Genomic DNA, 17,919 nt, shown 5'->3' with positions numbered 1-17,919 from the left:
CAATACAGTCATAGTAGGAAACTTTAAAACCCCACTGAAATCACTGGATAGATATTCCAGAGCAAAAAAAAAAAGGAAAGGACAACATTAAATGACACACTAGATCAGATGGATTTAATGGACATTTGCAGAATATTTCACCACAAAGCTGCAGAATATACATTCTTCTCAAGTGCATACATGACATTCTCAAGGATAGATCACATGTTAGGATACATAATCAAGAACATTCAAATCATAGCAAGCATCTTCTTGGATCACAATGGCACAGAACTAGAAATCAATTACAATAAAAACACTCAAAAACATTCAAACACATGGAAGCTAAATACATGTTATTAAACAATGAATGGGATACCAATGATATCAAGGGAAAAAAAGCAAAACCTTCCTGTAAACAAATGAAAAAGAACACACAACAAACCAAAATTTATGGGACACAGCAAAAGCAGTCCTGAAAGGGAAGTTCATAGTATTACAGGACTACCTCAAGAAACAAGAAAAATCTGTAATAAACAACTAACTCTACAACTAAAATAACTAGAAAAAACAACAACAAGAAAAATCCAGAATAAGTAGAAGGAAAAATAATGTAGATCAGAGTTTAAATAAAATACATAGAGACAAAAAAAAAACAAACAAAAAACAAAACAAAACGGGGTTCCCCTTTCTCTATATCCTAGCCAACACTTTTTTTTTTGTTGATTTGTTAATGGTAGCCATTCTGACAGGTGGGAAGTGATACCTCATTATTGTTTTAGTATGCATCTCTCTGATGATCAGTGATTTTTGAGCATTTTTTCATATGTCTGTTGGACAATTTTTTCATGTCTTTATGTCCAATTTGGAGAAGTGTCTATTTTGGTCCTTTAAATTGAATAATTGGATTACTTGTCTTCCTTTTGTTAAGTTGTGTTTCTTATATATTTTGTATATCAATCCCTTATTAGATGTATCATTGGCAAATGTGTTCTCCCATATAGTGCGTTCCCCTTTCATTTTGTTGATGGATTCTTTTGCTGTGTAGGAACTTTTTATTTTGATGTAGCTCCATCTGTCTATTTTCTCCTTTGTTTCCCTTGCCCTAGAAGATGTATCAGCAAGCATATTGCTACCAGAGACACCTGAGATTTTGCCAACTATGGTTTCTTCTGGACTTTGTATGGTTTCACCACTTACATTTAAGACTTGGGAATGCAGATTGGTGCATCCATTATGGAAAATAGTATGCAGTTTCCCCCCCCAAAAAATTAAATATGGGCCCTAACTGGTTTGGCTTAGTGGATGGAGCATTGGCCTGCGGACTCAAGGGTCCCAGGTTCAATTCCTGTCAAGGGCATGTACCTTGGTTGCCAGCACATCCCCAGAGGGGGGTGTGCAGGAGGCAGCTGATTGATGTTTCTCTCTCATCAATGTTTCTAACTCTCTATCCCTCTCCCTTCCTCTCTGTAAAAAATCAATAAAATGTATTTAAAAATTAAATATGGAACTGTTATTTGATAAAATAATCCCACTTCTAGGAATATATCCTAAGAAGTCCAAAACACCAATCAGAAATAATATAAGCACCCCTATGTTCATAGAAGCACAATTTACAATAGCTAAGATCTGGAAACAGCCCAGTGCCCATCAGTAGATGAGTAGATAAAAAAGCTGTGGTACATTTATATTATGCAGCAGTAAAAAAGAAGAATCTCTTACCCTTTGAGACAGCATGGAGGGACCTAGAGAGTGAAATAAGCCAGTCAGAGTAAGACAAATATCACATGATCTCACTCAAATATGGAATCTAATGAACACAATAAATTAACAAACAAAATAAATCCCATGACATAAAAGCATGGAAAAGATGGATGACTCTTAGAGGGAAGGTGGGGGTGGGTGGGTGGATGGGTGGGTGGGAGAGATTAACTGGTGAACTTATATTTATATATACATAACTCATTGACACAGACAATAGTATGATGAGGATGTGGGGAGGAACAGGTGAGGGTTGGAGGGGGTCACTGGGGACAAATAGGTAGACATCTGTAACACTTTCAAAAATAAAGATAAATTAAAAAATCACACACACAATACAAATTATCAATGAGACCAGGAGCTAGTTCTTTGAAAAGATAAACAAGATTGGTAAATCTTTAGCCAGACTTACCAAGGAACAAAGAGGACCCAAATAAATTAAAACAGAAAATAAAAAAGTGAAGTAACAAATGACACCACAAAATTTTAAAGGATTATATGAAATAATATAAAAACTATATGATAACAAATTGGACAACCTGGAAGAAATGGACAAATTCTACAAACACACAATCTTTAAACACTCAATTGGGAAAAATCAGAAAACCTGAATAGACCAACAACAACTAATGAGATTGAAGCTGTAATAATAATAATAGTAATAAAAACTCCTAGCAAACAAAGTCCTGGCTCAAATGGCTTCACAAATATTCAAATAAGAACTAACACCTATATTCCTCAAACTATTCCAAAAAATTTAAGAGGAAGGCATACTTCCAAGCACATGTTATGAGGTCAACATTATCCTAATTCCAAAACCAGATTAAGACACTACAAAGAAATAAAATTACAAACAATATCCCTGATGAACAAACAGCTAAAATCCTTAACAAAATATTAGCAAATAGGATCCAGTGATATATTAAAAAGAAGGGGGAGAGATCAATCAACCATGACCAATAGGGATTTATTCTGGGGATGGAAGGCTGGGGCTCTATCCACTGAACCAAACTGGCTAGGGCTCGAGGGCATTTTTATACACCAATAATGATCCCATTTAATATTGCAACAAAAAAATAAGATACCTAGAAATAAACTTAACCAAAGAGGTAAAAGACCTGTACTTGGAAAACTATAGGATACTGAAAAAAGAATAGAAGAAGATACAAACAAGTGGAAACATATTCTATGTTCATGAATTAGAAGAATTAACATCATAAAAATCCTTAAACTACCAAAAGCAATCTACAGATTCAATCTAACTCTGGTTAAAATACCAACAGCATATTTCATGGATCTGGAACAAATATCCAAAAATTTATATCGAATAATAAAAAAAAAAGACCCAAATAGTTCCAGCAATCTTGAGAAATAAGAACAAAGTTGAGGGGATCACAATACTGGATATCAAAATATTCTACAAAGGTATAATTTTAAAAAAGCCTGGTACTGGACAAGAACAGGAATATAGATCAATGGAGCAGAACAGAGAACCCAGAAATCAACCTAAAGCCATTACTCTCAATTAATATTGGACACAGAAAGCAAGAACATACAATAGATTAGAGACAGTCTCTTTAATAAATGGTGTTGGGAAGACTGCACAAGTACATGCAAAAAAATGAAACTACACCACCAAATTACACCACACATAAAAATAGACTCAAAATAGATATAAGACTTATTCATAAGTCGTGAAGCTATAAAAATCTTAGAGAAAAACATAGGCAGTAAAATCTTAGACATCTCACCTGGCAGAGTTTGCACAGATATTGTCTCCTAGGGCAAGAGATGCAAAGGGAAAAATAAACAAATGGGACTACATCAAACTAAAAAACTTCTGCACAGGAATAAAAAATCCTCAAAAAGCAAAGGGAACCCATTGCATGAGAGAACATATTTGCCAAAGATACATCGCATAAGGGATTGATTCCCAAAAAATATAAAGAAAGCACACAACTCAACAAAAGGCAAACAACCCAATTTAATAATTGATAATGGGCCTTAATAAACACTTCTTCTAAAAGGACATACAGATGAACAAAATTTATATGAAAAAGTGCACAAAGTCACTAGACATCAGAGAGATGCAAATTAAAACAACAATGAGATATCACCTCACACCTGATAATATCTACTCTCAATAAATCAACAAACAAGTGCTGGTGAGGATGTGGGGAAAAAGGAACCCTAGTATGAACTGTGTCCAGCACGGTCAGTGGTGAACCTGTGGGGGGCAGTGAAGGATTAAAGAAGACAGACAAGAGAATACAGTTGGGGCCAGGTAGGACACTGTTCTCAGATGGAGAGACAGTATTACAGCCTGCAAGCCCAGTCTTTATTTTATAGTCAGATCCCACGAGGCAAAGCAAGGGCATGGTCAAGATGTTTACAGTGTTCTCATGAGTTTCAAATCTACTTAATTACATGCACCTGAGAACTCTATCAAGCTTTGTTTTGGCAGCACTTGTTGCACCTTGCACAGCCTACATCATTCAGCCACTTGCTGCACTTTGCACAGCCTACATCATTCAGCCACTTGCTGCACCTTGCACAGCCTACATCATTCAGCCACTTGCTGCACCTTGCGCAGCCTACATCATTCAGCCACCTGGGACCACAGGTTCAGACCATAAGATCAAGCTTGCAACCACAGCCTTTGGCAATAATTGTGCCGGGAGGACTTTGCCCTCCAAGCTGGGACCTGCACATGGCTTGGCATAAGAGGACCATGCCCTCTCATTAGTCTGAGGCTTGAACCTGTAGCCGCTCTCCACACTAGTACACTGATGGTGGGAATGCAGACTGGTGCAGCCACTATGGAAAATAGTACAGAGTTTCCTCAAAAAAATAAAAAAAATAAACTGCCATTTGACCCAATTATCCCACTTCTAGGAATATATCTTAAGAATCTGAAATGCCAATTTAAAGTATATATTCACCCCTGTGTTTATAGCAGTGTTATTTCCAATAGCTGAGATCTGGAAACAGTCCAAGTGCCCAACAGTAGATGAGTGGATAAAAAAGCTGTGGTACATTTACACAATGGAATGCTATGCAGCTGTTAAAAAGAAATACCTCTTATCCTTTGAGAGAGTGTGGAGGGACCTGGAGAGTATCATGCTGAGTGAAATAAGCCAGTAAGAGAAAGACAAGTATCACATGATCTCATGTATATGTGGAATCTAATATACAAAATAAACAGACAAAAAAAAAATAGGTCCAAAGGCATGGAAGTCACAGATTGAATGATCTCAGAGGGAAGTAGTGAAGAGGGAGGGCAGAAACTAACTAAAGAATTTATATGCAGATATGCATAATCCATGGAAAAAGACAATAGTATGGTAACAGCCTGTGATGAGGCAGAAACTGGTTGGAGAGGGGTAATGGGAAAAAAATGGGGGATATCTGTATTACTCTCTACAATAAACATAGATAAGGAAAAAAAGGGGGAGAAAGAAAGAAAGAAAGAGAAATTCATAACTGAGAATTTCTCATTTTTATAAAAATAGATGGTTTTCATTATCTTGAATATCGTTGTCTCTGAAGAGATTGTGGAAAATTACTAGAGGTTTAAATACAGAATCCTTATTATAAAAGCCTAATATGCCAAGTATCTGGTTGACTGGTTGGCCATTCAACCAATGAAAGCATAATATGCTAATGATATGCTAAGGCTGCTCAATGGTTCACTATGGCATGCACTGACCACCCGGGGGCAGATGCTCCAACTGGTAGGTTAGCTTGCTGCTGGGGTCTGGCCGATCAGGACTGAGCGAGATGGGCCGGACAGGCCCTGGAGCCCCCCTGCGGTCCCTCCCTGGCTGGCCAACCTTCTGCATCCCTCCCCAGCCCCAATCATGCATTGGTGGGGTCCCTCAGCCAGGCCTGCACCCTCTTGCAATCCAGGACCCTTCAGGGAATGTTGGAGAGCCAGTGTTGGCCCAATTCCGCAGGCCAGGCCAAGGGACCCCACTGGTGCATGAATTCGTGCACTGGGCCTCTAGTATAAAATAGAAGAACTCTAACAGCACCAAGTTATATTTTCTTTACTTTAATAATACTATGGCCCAAAATACAATAACTATATTATAAATCCTTTTAAATTAATATATTAGAGAAGAGAAAACTAATAATATTATATAAATTAGCATCATGTTGCTTCATTGAAATAACTGAGGAATTATTTGGGTTTAACTGGAAGAAAAATTAAGCAGTTATTTTATGTTCTTGGCTTGAGGCAAAGGATAATTTACTACTTTTCTCAAATTTTCTTCTAGGGTTCATTATTGATAAAAAGCAAAATAGGTGATTTCATTTATTTTGAAAAAATTTCAGTGTCTCAAATAGGCAATAGTAATAATTATAGAAAAATTTATTATCCTATATAATAAAAGCCTAATATGCTAAGTGTCTGGTCAACTGGTCGTCTATTCAACCAATCAAATGTAATATGCTAATGATATGCTAAGGCTGCTCAACCGCTCACTATGACATGCACTGACCACCAGGGGGCAGAGGCTCTGACTGATAGGATAGCTTGCTGCTGGGGTACAGCTGATCGGGATTAAGCCAGATGGGCTGGACACACCCTGGAGCCCTCTTGTGGTCCCTCCCCAGCTGGCCAACCTCCTGCATCTCTCCCCTGCCCCGATCATGGATCGTACACCAGTGGGGTCTCTTGACCTGGCCTGCACCCTCTCACAATCTGGGACCCCTCAGGGGATCTTGGAGAGCTGGTTTTGGCCCCATCCCACAGGGGGAGTGCCACTCAGCCAGAAGCTGAGCTCACTGCTGGTGAGTGCAACGGTGGTGGTGGGAGCCTCTCCCACCTCTGCAGTAGTGCTAAGGATGTCTAACTGATGGCTTAGCCCCGCTCCCTCTGGACATCCCCAGAGGGCTCCTGGACATCCCCAAAGGGCTCAGGCTGGGCTGAGGGACCCCCCGAGTACACTAATTTCATGCACTGGGCCTCTAGTAATAATTATAACTAATGAGGGGCCCGGTGCATGAAATTCGTGCACTGGGAGGGGTGTTCCTCATCCCAGCCTGCCCCCTCTCACAGACTGGGAGCCCTCAAGGGATGTCCTACTGACAGCTTAGGCCCGCTCCCGCCAAGGTGTTTTCATCAACACGGACTCCAGTCCCTTCACCAGGAAAAAATGACAACTTTCTTTAGGCATTTTCAAGATGTGTCTTTCATAGGCTATGACATTTCTTTCTTTAATTTTTTTTTATCCTCACCTGAGGATATGTTTCCATTGATTTTTAGAGAGTGTGGAAGAGAGAGGGAGAGACAGAGAGAAACATCAATGCGAGAGGGACACTTCGATTGGTTGCCTCCTGCATGAGCCCTGACCTGGGTCCTGGCCAGGGAGAAGCCTGTAAACTAGGTACATGCATTTGATCAGAATTGAACCGGGACCCTGCGGTCCGCAGGCCAAGGCTCTATCCACTGAGCCAAACCAGCTAGGGCAGGATATGACATTTCTTAGCCCCTCCAGGAGCGGACCTTCGCTTTTTTCCTCCAGGAGTGTGGTGGAAAAACCCTAGATCACTTTCTTTGCTTCTTATTACCCAAGTTACCATAAACACTGCAAGTGGTGGCATATAGGAAGTTTAGCCAATAAGCGGTCAGAAAAGGTGTTTATGCTTGAACTGGTTTGGCTCAGTGTATAGAGCGTCAGCCTGCAGACTGAAGGGTCCCAGGTTTGATTTCTGTTAAGGGCATGTACCTTGGTTGGGGGCACATCCTCAGTGGGGAGTGTGCAGGACGCAGCTGATCGATGTTTCTCTCTCATCAGTGTTTCTGACTGTTTATCCATCTCCCCACTTCTCTGTAAAAAATAAATAAAATATATTTTTAAAAAAAGAAAAGAAAAGGTGTTTCCTCTGCAGCTCATGCACAGACGTGTCCACTGGGCAAGAGGCGTGTCCCTGCAGCCCAGGGGGGCATGCCCCCAAGGCCAGCAGTCAGCCCCGCGTTGTGGGCACTGGGCTGGAGGCATGGACCTGGGCTGCTGCTTGGCGCTGGCACACGCGCAAGCGTCCACGGGGCAGAAACATCTGCTGCATCGCCATGGCGATGCCATGGGTATTCCTGTCCCACCCCCAGCCGCTTGGCACCTGTGCTCATAGGCCCAGAGTGGCCAGGGTCTTTGTCAGGTTAATTTGCATACTGACTCTTGATTGGCTGTGGATGTCGTGGAGGTATGGTCAATTTGCATCTTTCTCTTTTTTAGTGTAGATAGCATATTTAATGACAACTTACATTTTGCTAGTAACTTCATAAGCACTTACATACACAAGCATATCAAATCTCCAATACATAATTTTGATGTAAATAATATTTTAATTGGAATTTTGTCAGAGTCTTAGAAATTAAATGAACTCTATGAAATAGTTCAGCATCTGAATTCATATCTAAGTCTTTGGGACACAAATGTGTGAGTCTATATGGGCTCTCATGCATTCTCTTGCCTCTGTGTTATCATGGTTCCCTCTACCTAGAAATCTCCACCCCTTTTGCATCCTTAACTCTTATTTAATTTTTAAGGCCTCAGACATCTATTCCATTGACAATCCATCCATGATAATGTTCCTTCCAAACAAATAAAAACTTAAATTCTCTATAATGTGATTTAAAACAAAGGCACTATATTTGTAATATATATGTTATAAACACGTTTCTTATAAAGACAAAATTTAAATTATATAATATATAGGGGTATGTATATATGTGAAATAGATGCATTAATTCAAAGGTTTTAGAATTGCTTCCTGTTGAAATTTCAACCTATTTTAACACAGTTTATTTTGTTGATTTAAATTCCTCAGCTTCGATATTTCTTTTTTTTAAATTTCTTCATTGATTGAGGTATTACATATGTGTCCTTATTCCCCCATTAACCCCACCTCCCATTCATAGCCCCAGCCCCCTGTTGTCTGTGTCAATTGATTAGGCTTACATTCATGCATATAAGTCCTTTGGTTTATCTCTACCCTACCTTCCCCTACCTTACCTGAGGTTTGACATTCTGATTGATGTTTCTCTGTCTCTGGATCTATTTTTGTTCATCAGTTTATGTTGTTCATTATACTCCACAAATGAGTGAGATCATGTGATATTTATCTTCTCTGCTTGGCTTATTTCACTAAGCATAATGCAATCCATCTCCATCCATGTTCTTGCAAATGGTAAGAACTCCTTCTTTTTTACCACAGCATAGTACTCCATTGTGTAGATGTACCACAGTTTTTCAATCCACTCATCTGATGATGGGCATTTAGGCTGTTTCCAAATCTTAGCTATGGTGAATTGTGCTGCTATGAACATAGGGGTGCATACATCCTTTCTGATTCGTGTTTCTAGTTTCTTGGGATATATTCCTAGAAGTGGGATCACTGGGTCAAGTGGGAGTTCCATTTTTAGTTTTTTTGAGGAAACTCCATACTGTTCTCCACAGTGGCTGCACCAGTCTGCATTCCCACCAGCAGTGCACGAGGGTTCCTTTTTCTCCGCATCCTTTCCAGCACTTGTCATTTGTTGATTTGTTGATAATAGCCATTCTGACAGGTGTAAGATGGTACTGCATTGTTGTTTTGATTTGCATCTCTCTGATGATTAGTGACTTTGAGCAGGTTTTCCTGTCTCTTGGCCTTCCTTCTGTCTTCTTTCGAAAAGTGTCTATTTAGATCAGTTGCCCATTTTTCGATTGAGTTGCTTATATTCTTTTTGTTAAGCTGCATGAGGTTCCTGTTTATCCTTTCAAAGAACCAGCTCTTGGTTTTGTTGATCTTTCGTATTTTTTTGTTTGTTTGTTTCAATGTCATTTATCTATGCTCTGATATTTATTATTTCCTTCATTCTGCTTACACTGGGCTTTTCTTGTTGCTCTCTTTCTAACTCTTTGAGTTGTAGGGTTAGGTAATTTATTACCATTGTTTCTTGTTTTTTGCAGTAGGCTTGTAGAGCTATGAACTTCCCTCTCATGACTGCTTTCGCTGTGTCCCATAGATTTTGGGTTGTTGTGTTGTCATTGTCATTTGTTACCATGATGTTTTTTATTTCTTCCTTGATCTCTCTGGTAACCCAGTCATTGTTTAATAGCATGCTATTTAGTCTCCATGTGTTTGATTTCTTTGGATTGTTTTTATTGTTGTTGATTTCCAGTTTTATGCCACTGTTATCTGAGAAGATGCTTGATATGATTTCTATCTTCTTGAATTTGAAGAGACTTTGCCTATGATGCAACATATGGTCTATCTTTGAAAATGACCCATGTGCACTTGAGAAGAATGTATATTCTGTGGCTTTGGGGTGAAATGTTCTGAAGATGTCAATTAATTCCATCTGGTCTAGTGAGTCATTTAGGATTGATGTTTCTTTGCTGATTTTTTGTTTAGAGGATTTGTCCATTGGTGATAGTGGGGTACTAAAGTCTCCTATTATGATTGTATTGCTGTCAATCTCTCCCTTGATATCCTCCAGGAGTTTTGTTTTTTATGTATTTGGGTGCTCCTGTATTGGGTGCGTATATGTCTACCAGAGTTATTTCTTCTTGTTGGATTGCTCCCTTTGGTATTATGAAGTGGCTTTCCTTATCTCTTGTTATGTCCTTCATTTTGAGATCTAATTTGTCAGATATAAGTATTGCTACCCCAGCTTTTTTTTCATTTCCACTCGCCTGGAAAACTTTTTTCCATCCTTTCACCCTCAGTCTGTGTGAGTCTTTTTTTCTGAGGTGGGTTTCTTGTAGACAGCAGATATATCGGTCATGTTTTCTTATCCAATCCGTTACCCTATGTGTTTTGATTGGGGCATTTAATCCATTTTAATTTAAAGTTATTATTGATAGGTACTTATTTGTTGCCATTTTTATTCTTTACCCCTGTGTTCCTTCTTCGCTTCCTATTTCTTTTCTTTCTTTCTTTTCTTTTTTTTTTTTTTTTTACAGTAGACCCTTTAGCATTTCTTGCATTGCTGGTTTGGTGGTTATAAATTCCCTTAGTCCTTTTTTGTCTGTGATGCTCCTGATTTCACCTTCAATTTTGATTGATAGCCTTGCTGGGTACAGTATTCTTGGATTCAGACCCTTCTTTTGCATGACTTAGTATATTTCATTCCATTCCCTTCTGGCCTGATGAGTTTCTGTTGAGAAATCAGTTGCTAGTCTGATTGGGGGTTCCTTTGTAGGTAACTTTCTGTCTCTCTCTGGCCACTTTTAAGATTCTTACTTTGTCGTTGGTGTTAGCCAATTTAATTATAGTGTGCCTTGGCGTCAGTCTTTTGGGGTTCATTTTGCTTGGGACTCTGTGAGCTTCTTGGATTTGTGTGAGTTTTTTCTTCCCTATATCAGGGAATTTTTCTGTCATTATTTCTTCAAACAGGTTTTCTATTCCTTGCTCAGTTTCCTCTCCTTCTGGCTCCCCTATTATGCCAATGTTGTTTTGTTTCGTGTTGTCCAAAGTTCCCTTAGGCTCTCCTCCTGCTTTTTAATTTTTTTTTCTAGAAGCTGCTCTACTTGGGTATTTTTTCCTACCTTGTCTTCTAGCTCACTGATGTGGTACTCTGCTTCTTCTAGTCCACTCTTGATGCTTTCTATTGAGTTCTTTACAGCAGCGATGACATTTTTCATTTCTTCTTGGTTCTTCATTACCTCTTGGTTCTTACACATATTGTCGAATTTTTCTCCCATTCTTTTCAGCCACCTTATGACCATTTCTCTGAATTCTTTCTCTGGCAGGTTGCTTGCCTCCATTTCGTATACTTCCTTTTCTAGTGATGCCTGATTTTCTTTCATGTGTGGGCTGTTTCTTTGTCTCCCCATGGTCTCTCTTCTCCAGGTGTCTGGTTATGTAGTTCTCTCTCTCCTGCATCAATTTAAAGGCACAAAATACAACACAACCATGTACAACAAACAAGGCACTGAACAGAAATGTATTCACAATATTAATAACCCCAAATAAAGGTGACCACCAGAGAAAGGCAAATTAGGGGATAGGAGAGAATAAAGAAGAGGGAAAAAAAGAAAGGAATGCCAAAATGAAATTGGGAAAAGGGAAAAAAAGTAAGAGATAAAAGAAAGAGAAGAAGAAAGAAAAGGGGGACAAACTATATATATAGGGAGAAAACTCCAATAGAACAGCCACTAATACCAGCAAATGCCAGCAACAAGTACCTGGAGATGAATACAAACTACAAACAACAATTAATATCAAGCGAGGCAAGGAAAAACAGATGCAAAAAAACAAACAAAAACAAAGCAAACAAAAAAACAAAAAAAGAATAAGCAAAACAATCTCACAAACAAGCATAAAAAATCAATATAATCAACATTCAAGCAAACAACAACAAAAGGACAGAGAGAAAAACAATTTTTTGGATAGTGAAGACAGAGAAGAGCGAGGTGTGTATGAACTCGGAGCAGTGGATTGGAAATTAGATATATAAATAGGGTGAAATTTTAACAGGGGGTAAAACGAAAGAATAGGGAAAATCTAAAGCAGGAGAAGGGTAAGAAAAACAGGACAACAAAAGGGCAAAAGTTAGGAAGAGAGTGATGGCATAAAGGTAGAGTTGAGATAGAGTAGAATGATGCTAAAGGAAAGATGAAAATAGAATTTAGAATACTAATCACAAAGTCAAATAAAGAGAAAATAAAATGACACTTTTTTTAAAAAGGTAAAATTGTAGTAATAAAAATAAAAATGTAATATTTAAAAAGGTAAAATGAAGTGAGGAAAAAAGAAAAAAAATTAGTTTCTTAAGTAAAAGATGAAAAAGAAAAAAAAATTAAAAATAAAAATAAAATGTGCAGTAGTGAAGGTTTATTCACTTCCTCTATTGTTCTGTTTGGCATGCCTGTTTCCCAGTCAGGACAGTATTACAGTTCCCTGCTTTCCACTGCTCCTCAGTGTTGTAAGCCAGTCCTGATTTTTAAGCAGGCGGTGTGTCTTACTTTCTTGTATTTCTTTATTTGTGATTACACAAGAGTCAATTTGTGATTCAGCCCCTGGGCGGTAGTGTTTTTGGGTTGACCTCTGGGTCTATAGGTCCTCTCTAGCCTGTGCTTAGATCCTGCTTTCCCTCTTTCACTCAATACTGGTTTGTGGGAGTGGGCTGCCCCAGAGCTGGTTCTCTGATGGTCACTCCCCACTCTGATCCCCATGTTCCAGAAAAACAACTTTCCCCTGCAGTCTCCTAGGGTGTCCCCAACTGGGTGATCCTATGTATTGGGCTCAGTAATCAGAATCAAGGATTTAAAGATGAGAAAGCGCAAGTGTGCGAAATCTGGGTCTGTGCACAAGCCTGCGCAATCCCTTTTTCCCCTTGTGTCCAAGCAGCTGGCACACTCCCAAAATTTTTAGGCTGTCCTTCTGTGTCAGATCAAAATGGGTTGCTTTTTAGATATCCCTCTGTTAGCAGCTCTGAGGACCCCCTTCCACATTCATGGATCACGCCAGCCCCAACAGCCACGGATTTTTCTAGGTGCAGACTTCCCCCAGTCCTCCAGCTTCCGCAGTGCGCACGTTTCTCTGTCCTGCCGGGACCATAGACCTCACCTTATCCCAGGCGAAATCTGACCTTTCCGTGGTGGAGTGTAGAGCTCATCTGAATCCGTGTGTGTGTGCCAATTGGGGACTGGTGCTCTGGGGTTCGCAGTTGTTCAGTGGGTGCCACAGTTGTAGATTTTCAGGCTTCAGATAACATCCACTTTCCCCTTCAAGATGGTATGGTCTCCATGTCCGAGCCGGTGGCTCTGGGAGGGAACCCAGCAGCAGTGAGGGCTGCCCAGTCAGGGGACCCCCGTCCAGAAGTCCCCCACCTTCTCCTGGAGTATAGCTGTCTCTTAACTCTCCAACAGACACTCCCCGTGTGACCCTCAGGTGTTCTTTCTATCTGCTCCGAGACAAGGCTCGAGACATGTCTGTCTATTCCGCCGCCATTTTTCCACACCTCAGAAGTCAGTCTTTAAAAAAAAAAAAAGCCTATTAAGAACCTACTGCACTTGGGCCTTGGAAATCAGTGAAAGACTAGCTAAAGACAGGCATTGCCCATTCTGAATGTCCTCTCTCAGCTTACCCCACTCTTTACCTCTTATTCAGTTAGCAGCTCCCGGTACACCAGTCCACACCTTCTCTGAAGGACTCAATTCCAATATTTCTTAATTAAAATGTATTAGTGATGAATATTTTCTTGAAAGCTGGTCAAACAGTCTTTATTCATGTATAATTACTTTGCAGATAATAGTGAAAAACAAGCAAATAGCTGCAAATTAGACCTCTACTAGGAAATTTTAGAACATTTTTTATCCATGTAGTTAATTAGAATTTCACCCCTATAATGACACATTTTATAAATTAATACAGTTATAAGTTTGAATTGCTTTATTAAATAGCCATGTGATCCAGATGCAGCATCTCTCTCTCTCTCTCTCTCTCTCTCTCTCTCTCTTTCTCTCTCTCTCTCTCCCTCGCTCCCTCTCTTCGTTCTTCTCTCCTACCAGAGGAAACAACAGAGTAAAAATGGAAGAAAGCATTTGCAAACCATAGATAAGGAGTCATTTTCTAATATATATAAGAGACTCATACAACTCAATAGCAAAAAACACACAACTAAAACTCAATTAAAAATAGGTAAATGACTTGAATAGACTTTTTTTCTGAAGAAGATATACAAATGACAAACACTCCATGAATAGATGCTCAACATAATAACCAGAGAAATTCAAAACAAAACCACAATGAAATATCACCTTATACCTGTTAGCACAGTTATTATAAAAAAATAAGTTAACAAATGTTGCTTAGGATGTGTAGAAATTGCTACCTTTGTACATTGTTAATGGGAATGCCAAACAGTGCTTCTCCTATGGAAAACAGCATGGAAATGCCTCAAAAAATTAAAAATACAACTACCACATGATACTGGAAGCCAATTCTTGGAATTTATCTAAAAGAATTTAAATCCATAACTCAAAAAAGGAACAGCACTCCAATGTTCATTACAGCATTTTTTACAACTAGAGGCCCAGTGCACAAATTCATGTATCAGTGGGGTCCCTCGGCCTGGCCTGTGGGACTGGGCTGAAACTGGCTCTCCAACATCCTCCAAGGGGTCCCAGATTGCGAGAGGGCGCAGGCCAGGCTGAGGGACCCCACCAGTGCACGATCAAGGCCGGGGAGTGTCCTGGAGGTTGGCCAGCCTGGGAGGGACCGCAGGAGGGCTAGAGGGTGTGTCCGGCTCATCTCACTCTGTCCTGATTAGGAAGAACCCAGCAGCAAGCTAACCTATTGGTTGGAGTGTCTGCCCTCTGATGGTTAGTGCATGTCATAGCGACTGGTCAACCAGTTGACTGTTTGCACCCTGTTGGTCAGTGCACGTCATAGCAAGTGGTTGAGCGGCCTTAGAATATCATTAGCATATTATGCTTTGATTGGTTGAACAGATGACTGGACGAGCAGACACTTAGCATATTAGGCTTTTATTATATAGGATAGCCAAGATAAAGTTACATCTTGAATTTCCATCAACAGAAAATTGAATAAAGAAAATGTTATATCTACACTAATAAAAGAGAAACATGCAAATTGTCACTCTGCTACACCCACAAGCTACGCCCAGTAGCCAATCAGGAGTGAGTATGCAAATTAACCCAACCAAGATGGTGACCAGCCACGGAGCTGGAGCAAGCAGGAGGCTTGGGTTGCCCCAGTATAGAGGAAGCCAAGCTTCCTGCTCTCCCTGGCAGGCCCTGACCTCCACTCAAGGCTACAAAGTTTCAATTATAGAAGATAAATAAATCCTAGATACTTGCTTCCAGCCGGCCCTGGCCTCCGCTCAAGGAGGCACTGAAAAAAAAAAAGAAAAAGAAAAGAAGGATGGGCTGGGACCTTGGGTCGCCAGGGGGGTGATCAGGCCAGGATGGGACTGCAGGGGCCGTTGGGGGTAAGCAGACCAGCATGGGGGCCAGTTGGGGGTGAGCAGGCCATCAGTGGGGGTCAGTTGGAAGTGATAAAGACAGCGGGGGGGGGGCAGTTTGGAGTGAGCAGGCCAGCAGGGGGCAGTTGGGGGTGAGCAGGCCAGTAGGGAGGGAAGGAGGGGGTGAGCAGGCAAGCAGGGGGGGCAGTTGAGGGTGAGCAGGCTGGCAGGGGGCAGTTGGGAGTGAGCAGGCTGGCAGGCAGAGTGGTTAGGGGCAATCAGGCAGGCAGGCAGGCAGGTAAGCGGCTGAAGCCAGCAGTCCCGGATTGTGAGAGGGATGTCTGACTGCCGGTTTAGGCCCGATCCCTGTAAACTGGCAGTAGGACATCCTTCCAGGGGTCCCAGATTGGAGAGCGTGCAGGCCGGGCTGAGGAACACCCCCCCCTGCCATGTACGAAATTCATGCACCAGGCCACTAGTACAAATATAATAGGATATTATTCAATTTTTAAAAGGAGGGAAATCCTGCAGTATACCACAATGTGGATGAACTTGGAGGACATTATGCTAAGTAAAACAAGCCACTCACAGAAGGACAAATATTGCATGATTTCACTTATATATCTTTAAATAGTTAAATCATAGAATCTAACAATAGAATAGTGGTTGTCAGGGTCTGAGGTAAAGGGATTAGAGAGTTGTTAATAAAGGGCATAAAAATCTCAATTATGTAAGATTAATTCATTTTAGGGAACTGCTGTACAACATTAATCCTACATTAACAATACTGTATTATACACTTAAAATTAAGAGAATAGATCTCATATTAAGTGCTCTTACCACTATAAAATAAAAATAAGTTTGAAATTTCCCTTAAAGCACTATGTATGACCTTGTCTACATTGTTAGGTAGAGATATGGTTTGCTTCTGGTTTAACTGATCATACAACTTGACTAAGACACAATGTACATATTTTAATTGGTTCATAATCTGAAAAAAAGTATAACCTATGCAAACAAGTAATAACCCTGGAAGGCTACACTTGGATGTTTGTCAATCTCTGAATGGTTGCCTGTGCCTTCTTTATCCTGCATTATATATATACTAGAAGCCTGGTGCACAAAATTCGTGCCTGGGAAGGGGGGTCTCCCTCAGCCCAGCTTGCACCCTCTCCAATCTGGGACCCGCGAGGTATGTCCAACTAAACAGGCAGTTGGACATCCTTCTCACAATCCAGGACTCCTGGCTCCCAACCACTCACCTGCCTGCCAGCCTGATCACCCCCTAACCACTCTGCTGCCAGCCTGATCAATGTCTAACTGCTCCCCTGCCAGCCCTATTGCCCCTAACTGCCCTCCCCTGCCAGCCTGGTCACCCCCAACTGCCCTCCCCTGCAGGCCTGATCACCCCAAGCCCACTCCCTTGTAGTCCTGGTCCCTCCCTTCTTCCCTCCCTTGCAGGCCTGGTTGCCCACAACTGCCCTCTTCTGACGGCCATCTTGTGTCCTCATGGGGGCAGCCATCTTTGACCACATGGGGCGGCCATCTTCTGTGTTGGAGTGATGGTCAATTTGCATATTACTCTTTTATTAGATAGTATTTTTTACTCTTATTAAAGTTTGACATGAATATACACTGGAATCTTGTGATTCCATCAAATTATGAGATCCTAGATAATCACTGCAAGTGTTTATCTGACATCATACAAAATAGAGATTCTTTTTTACAGTATTGAAGACATGGGGGGTGGGTAGGTGCTGGGAGGATGGAGGTAAAGTGGGGAAAGGGGAGCTATCTGTAATACTATGAACAATAAAATAGTTTATTTTAAATTAATTAATTAAAAAATAAGTGAAAACAAACAAAAATAGCCCTAACCGGTTTGGCTCAGTGGATAGAGCATCGGCCTGGGACTGAGGGGTCCCAGGTTTGATTCAGGTCAAGGGCATGTACCTTGGTTGTGGGCACATCCCCAGTGGGAGGTGTGCAGGAGGCAGCTGATCAATGTTTCTCTCTCATTGATGTTTCTAACTCTCTATCCCTCTCCCTTCCTCTCTGTAAAAAATCAATAAAATATATTTTTCAAAAAAAAAATATATAGATTCTTATATCAAAGTCCCCAAAATAATCAAAAATTTAATGTCTCTAGAAAACATTTTCCAGAGCCTAATATTTTTATGAGCTCAAAGTGTATAAAAATATATTTAAACTGAGCACAAATTTCACAAACCATTAAAAAAGATTGATCAAGTTAA

General features: G+C 40.5%; 1 protein-coding gene across 3 annotated transcripts in view; it reads right to left on the bottom strand.

The window, feature by feature from the left end:
* Window positions 1-17,919, bottom strand: part of MDGA2 (MAM domain containing glycosylphosphatidylinositol anchor 2) — a 1,034,824-nt gene that overhangs the window by 431,966 nt on the left and 584,939 nt on the right. The window lies entirely within an intron of this gene.

The sequence above is a fragment of the Plecotus auritus genome (assembly GCF_963455305.1).
Source record: "Plecotus auritus genome assembly, chromosome: 1".
NCBI classification, from domain to species: domain Eukaryota; kingdom Metazoa; phylum Chordata; class Mammalia; order Chiroptera; family Vespertilionidae; genus Plecotus; species Plecotus auritus.
The sequence above is the reverse complement of the archived record's forward strand: the minus strand, read 5'-3'. Positions and strand labels throughout refer to the sequence as shown.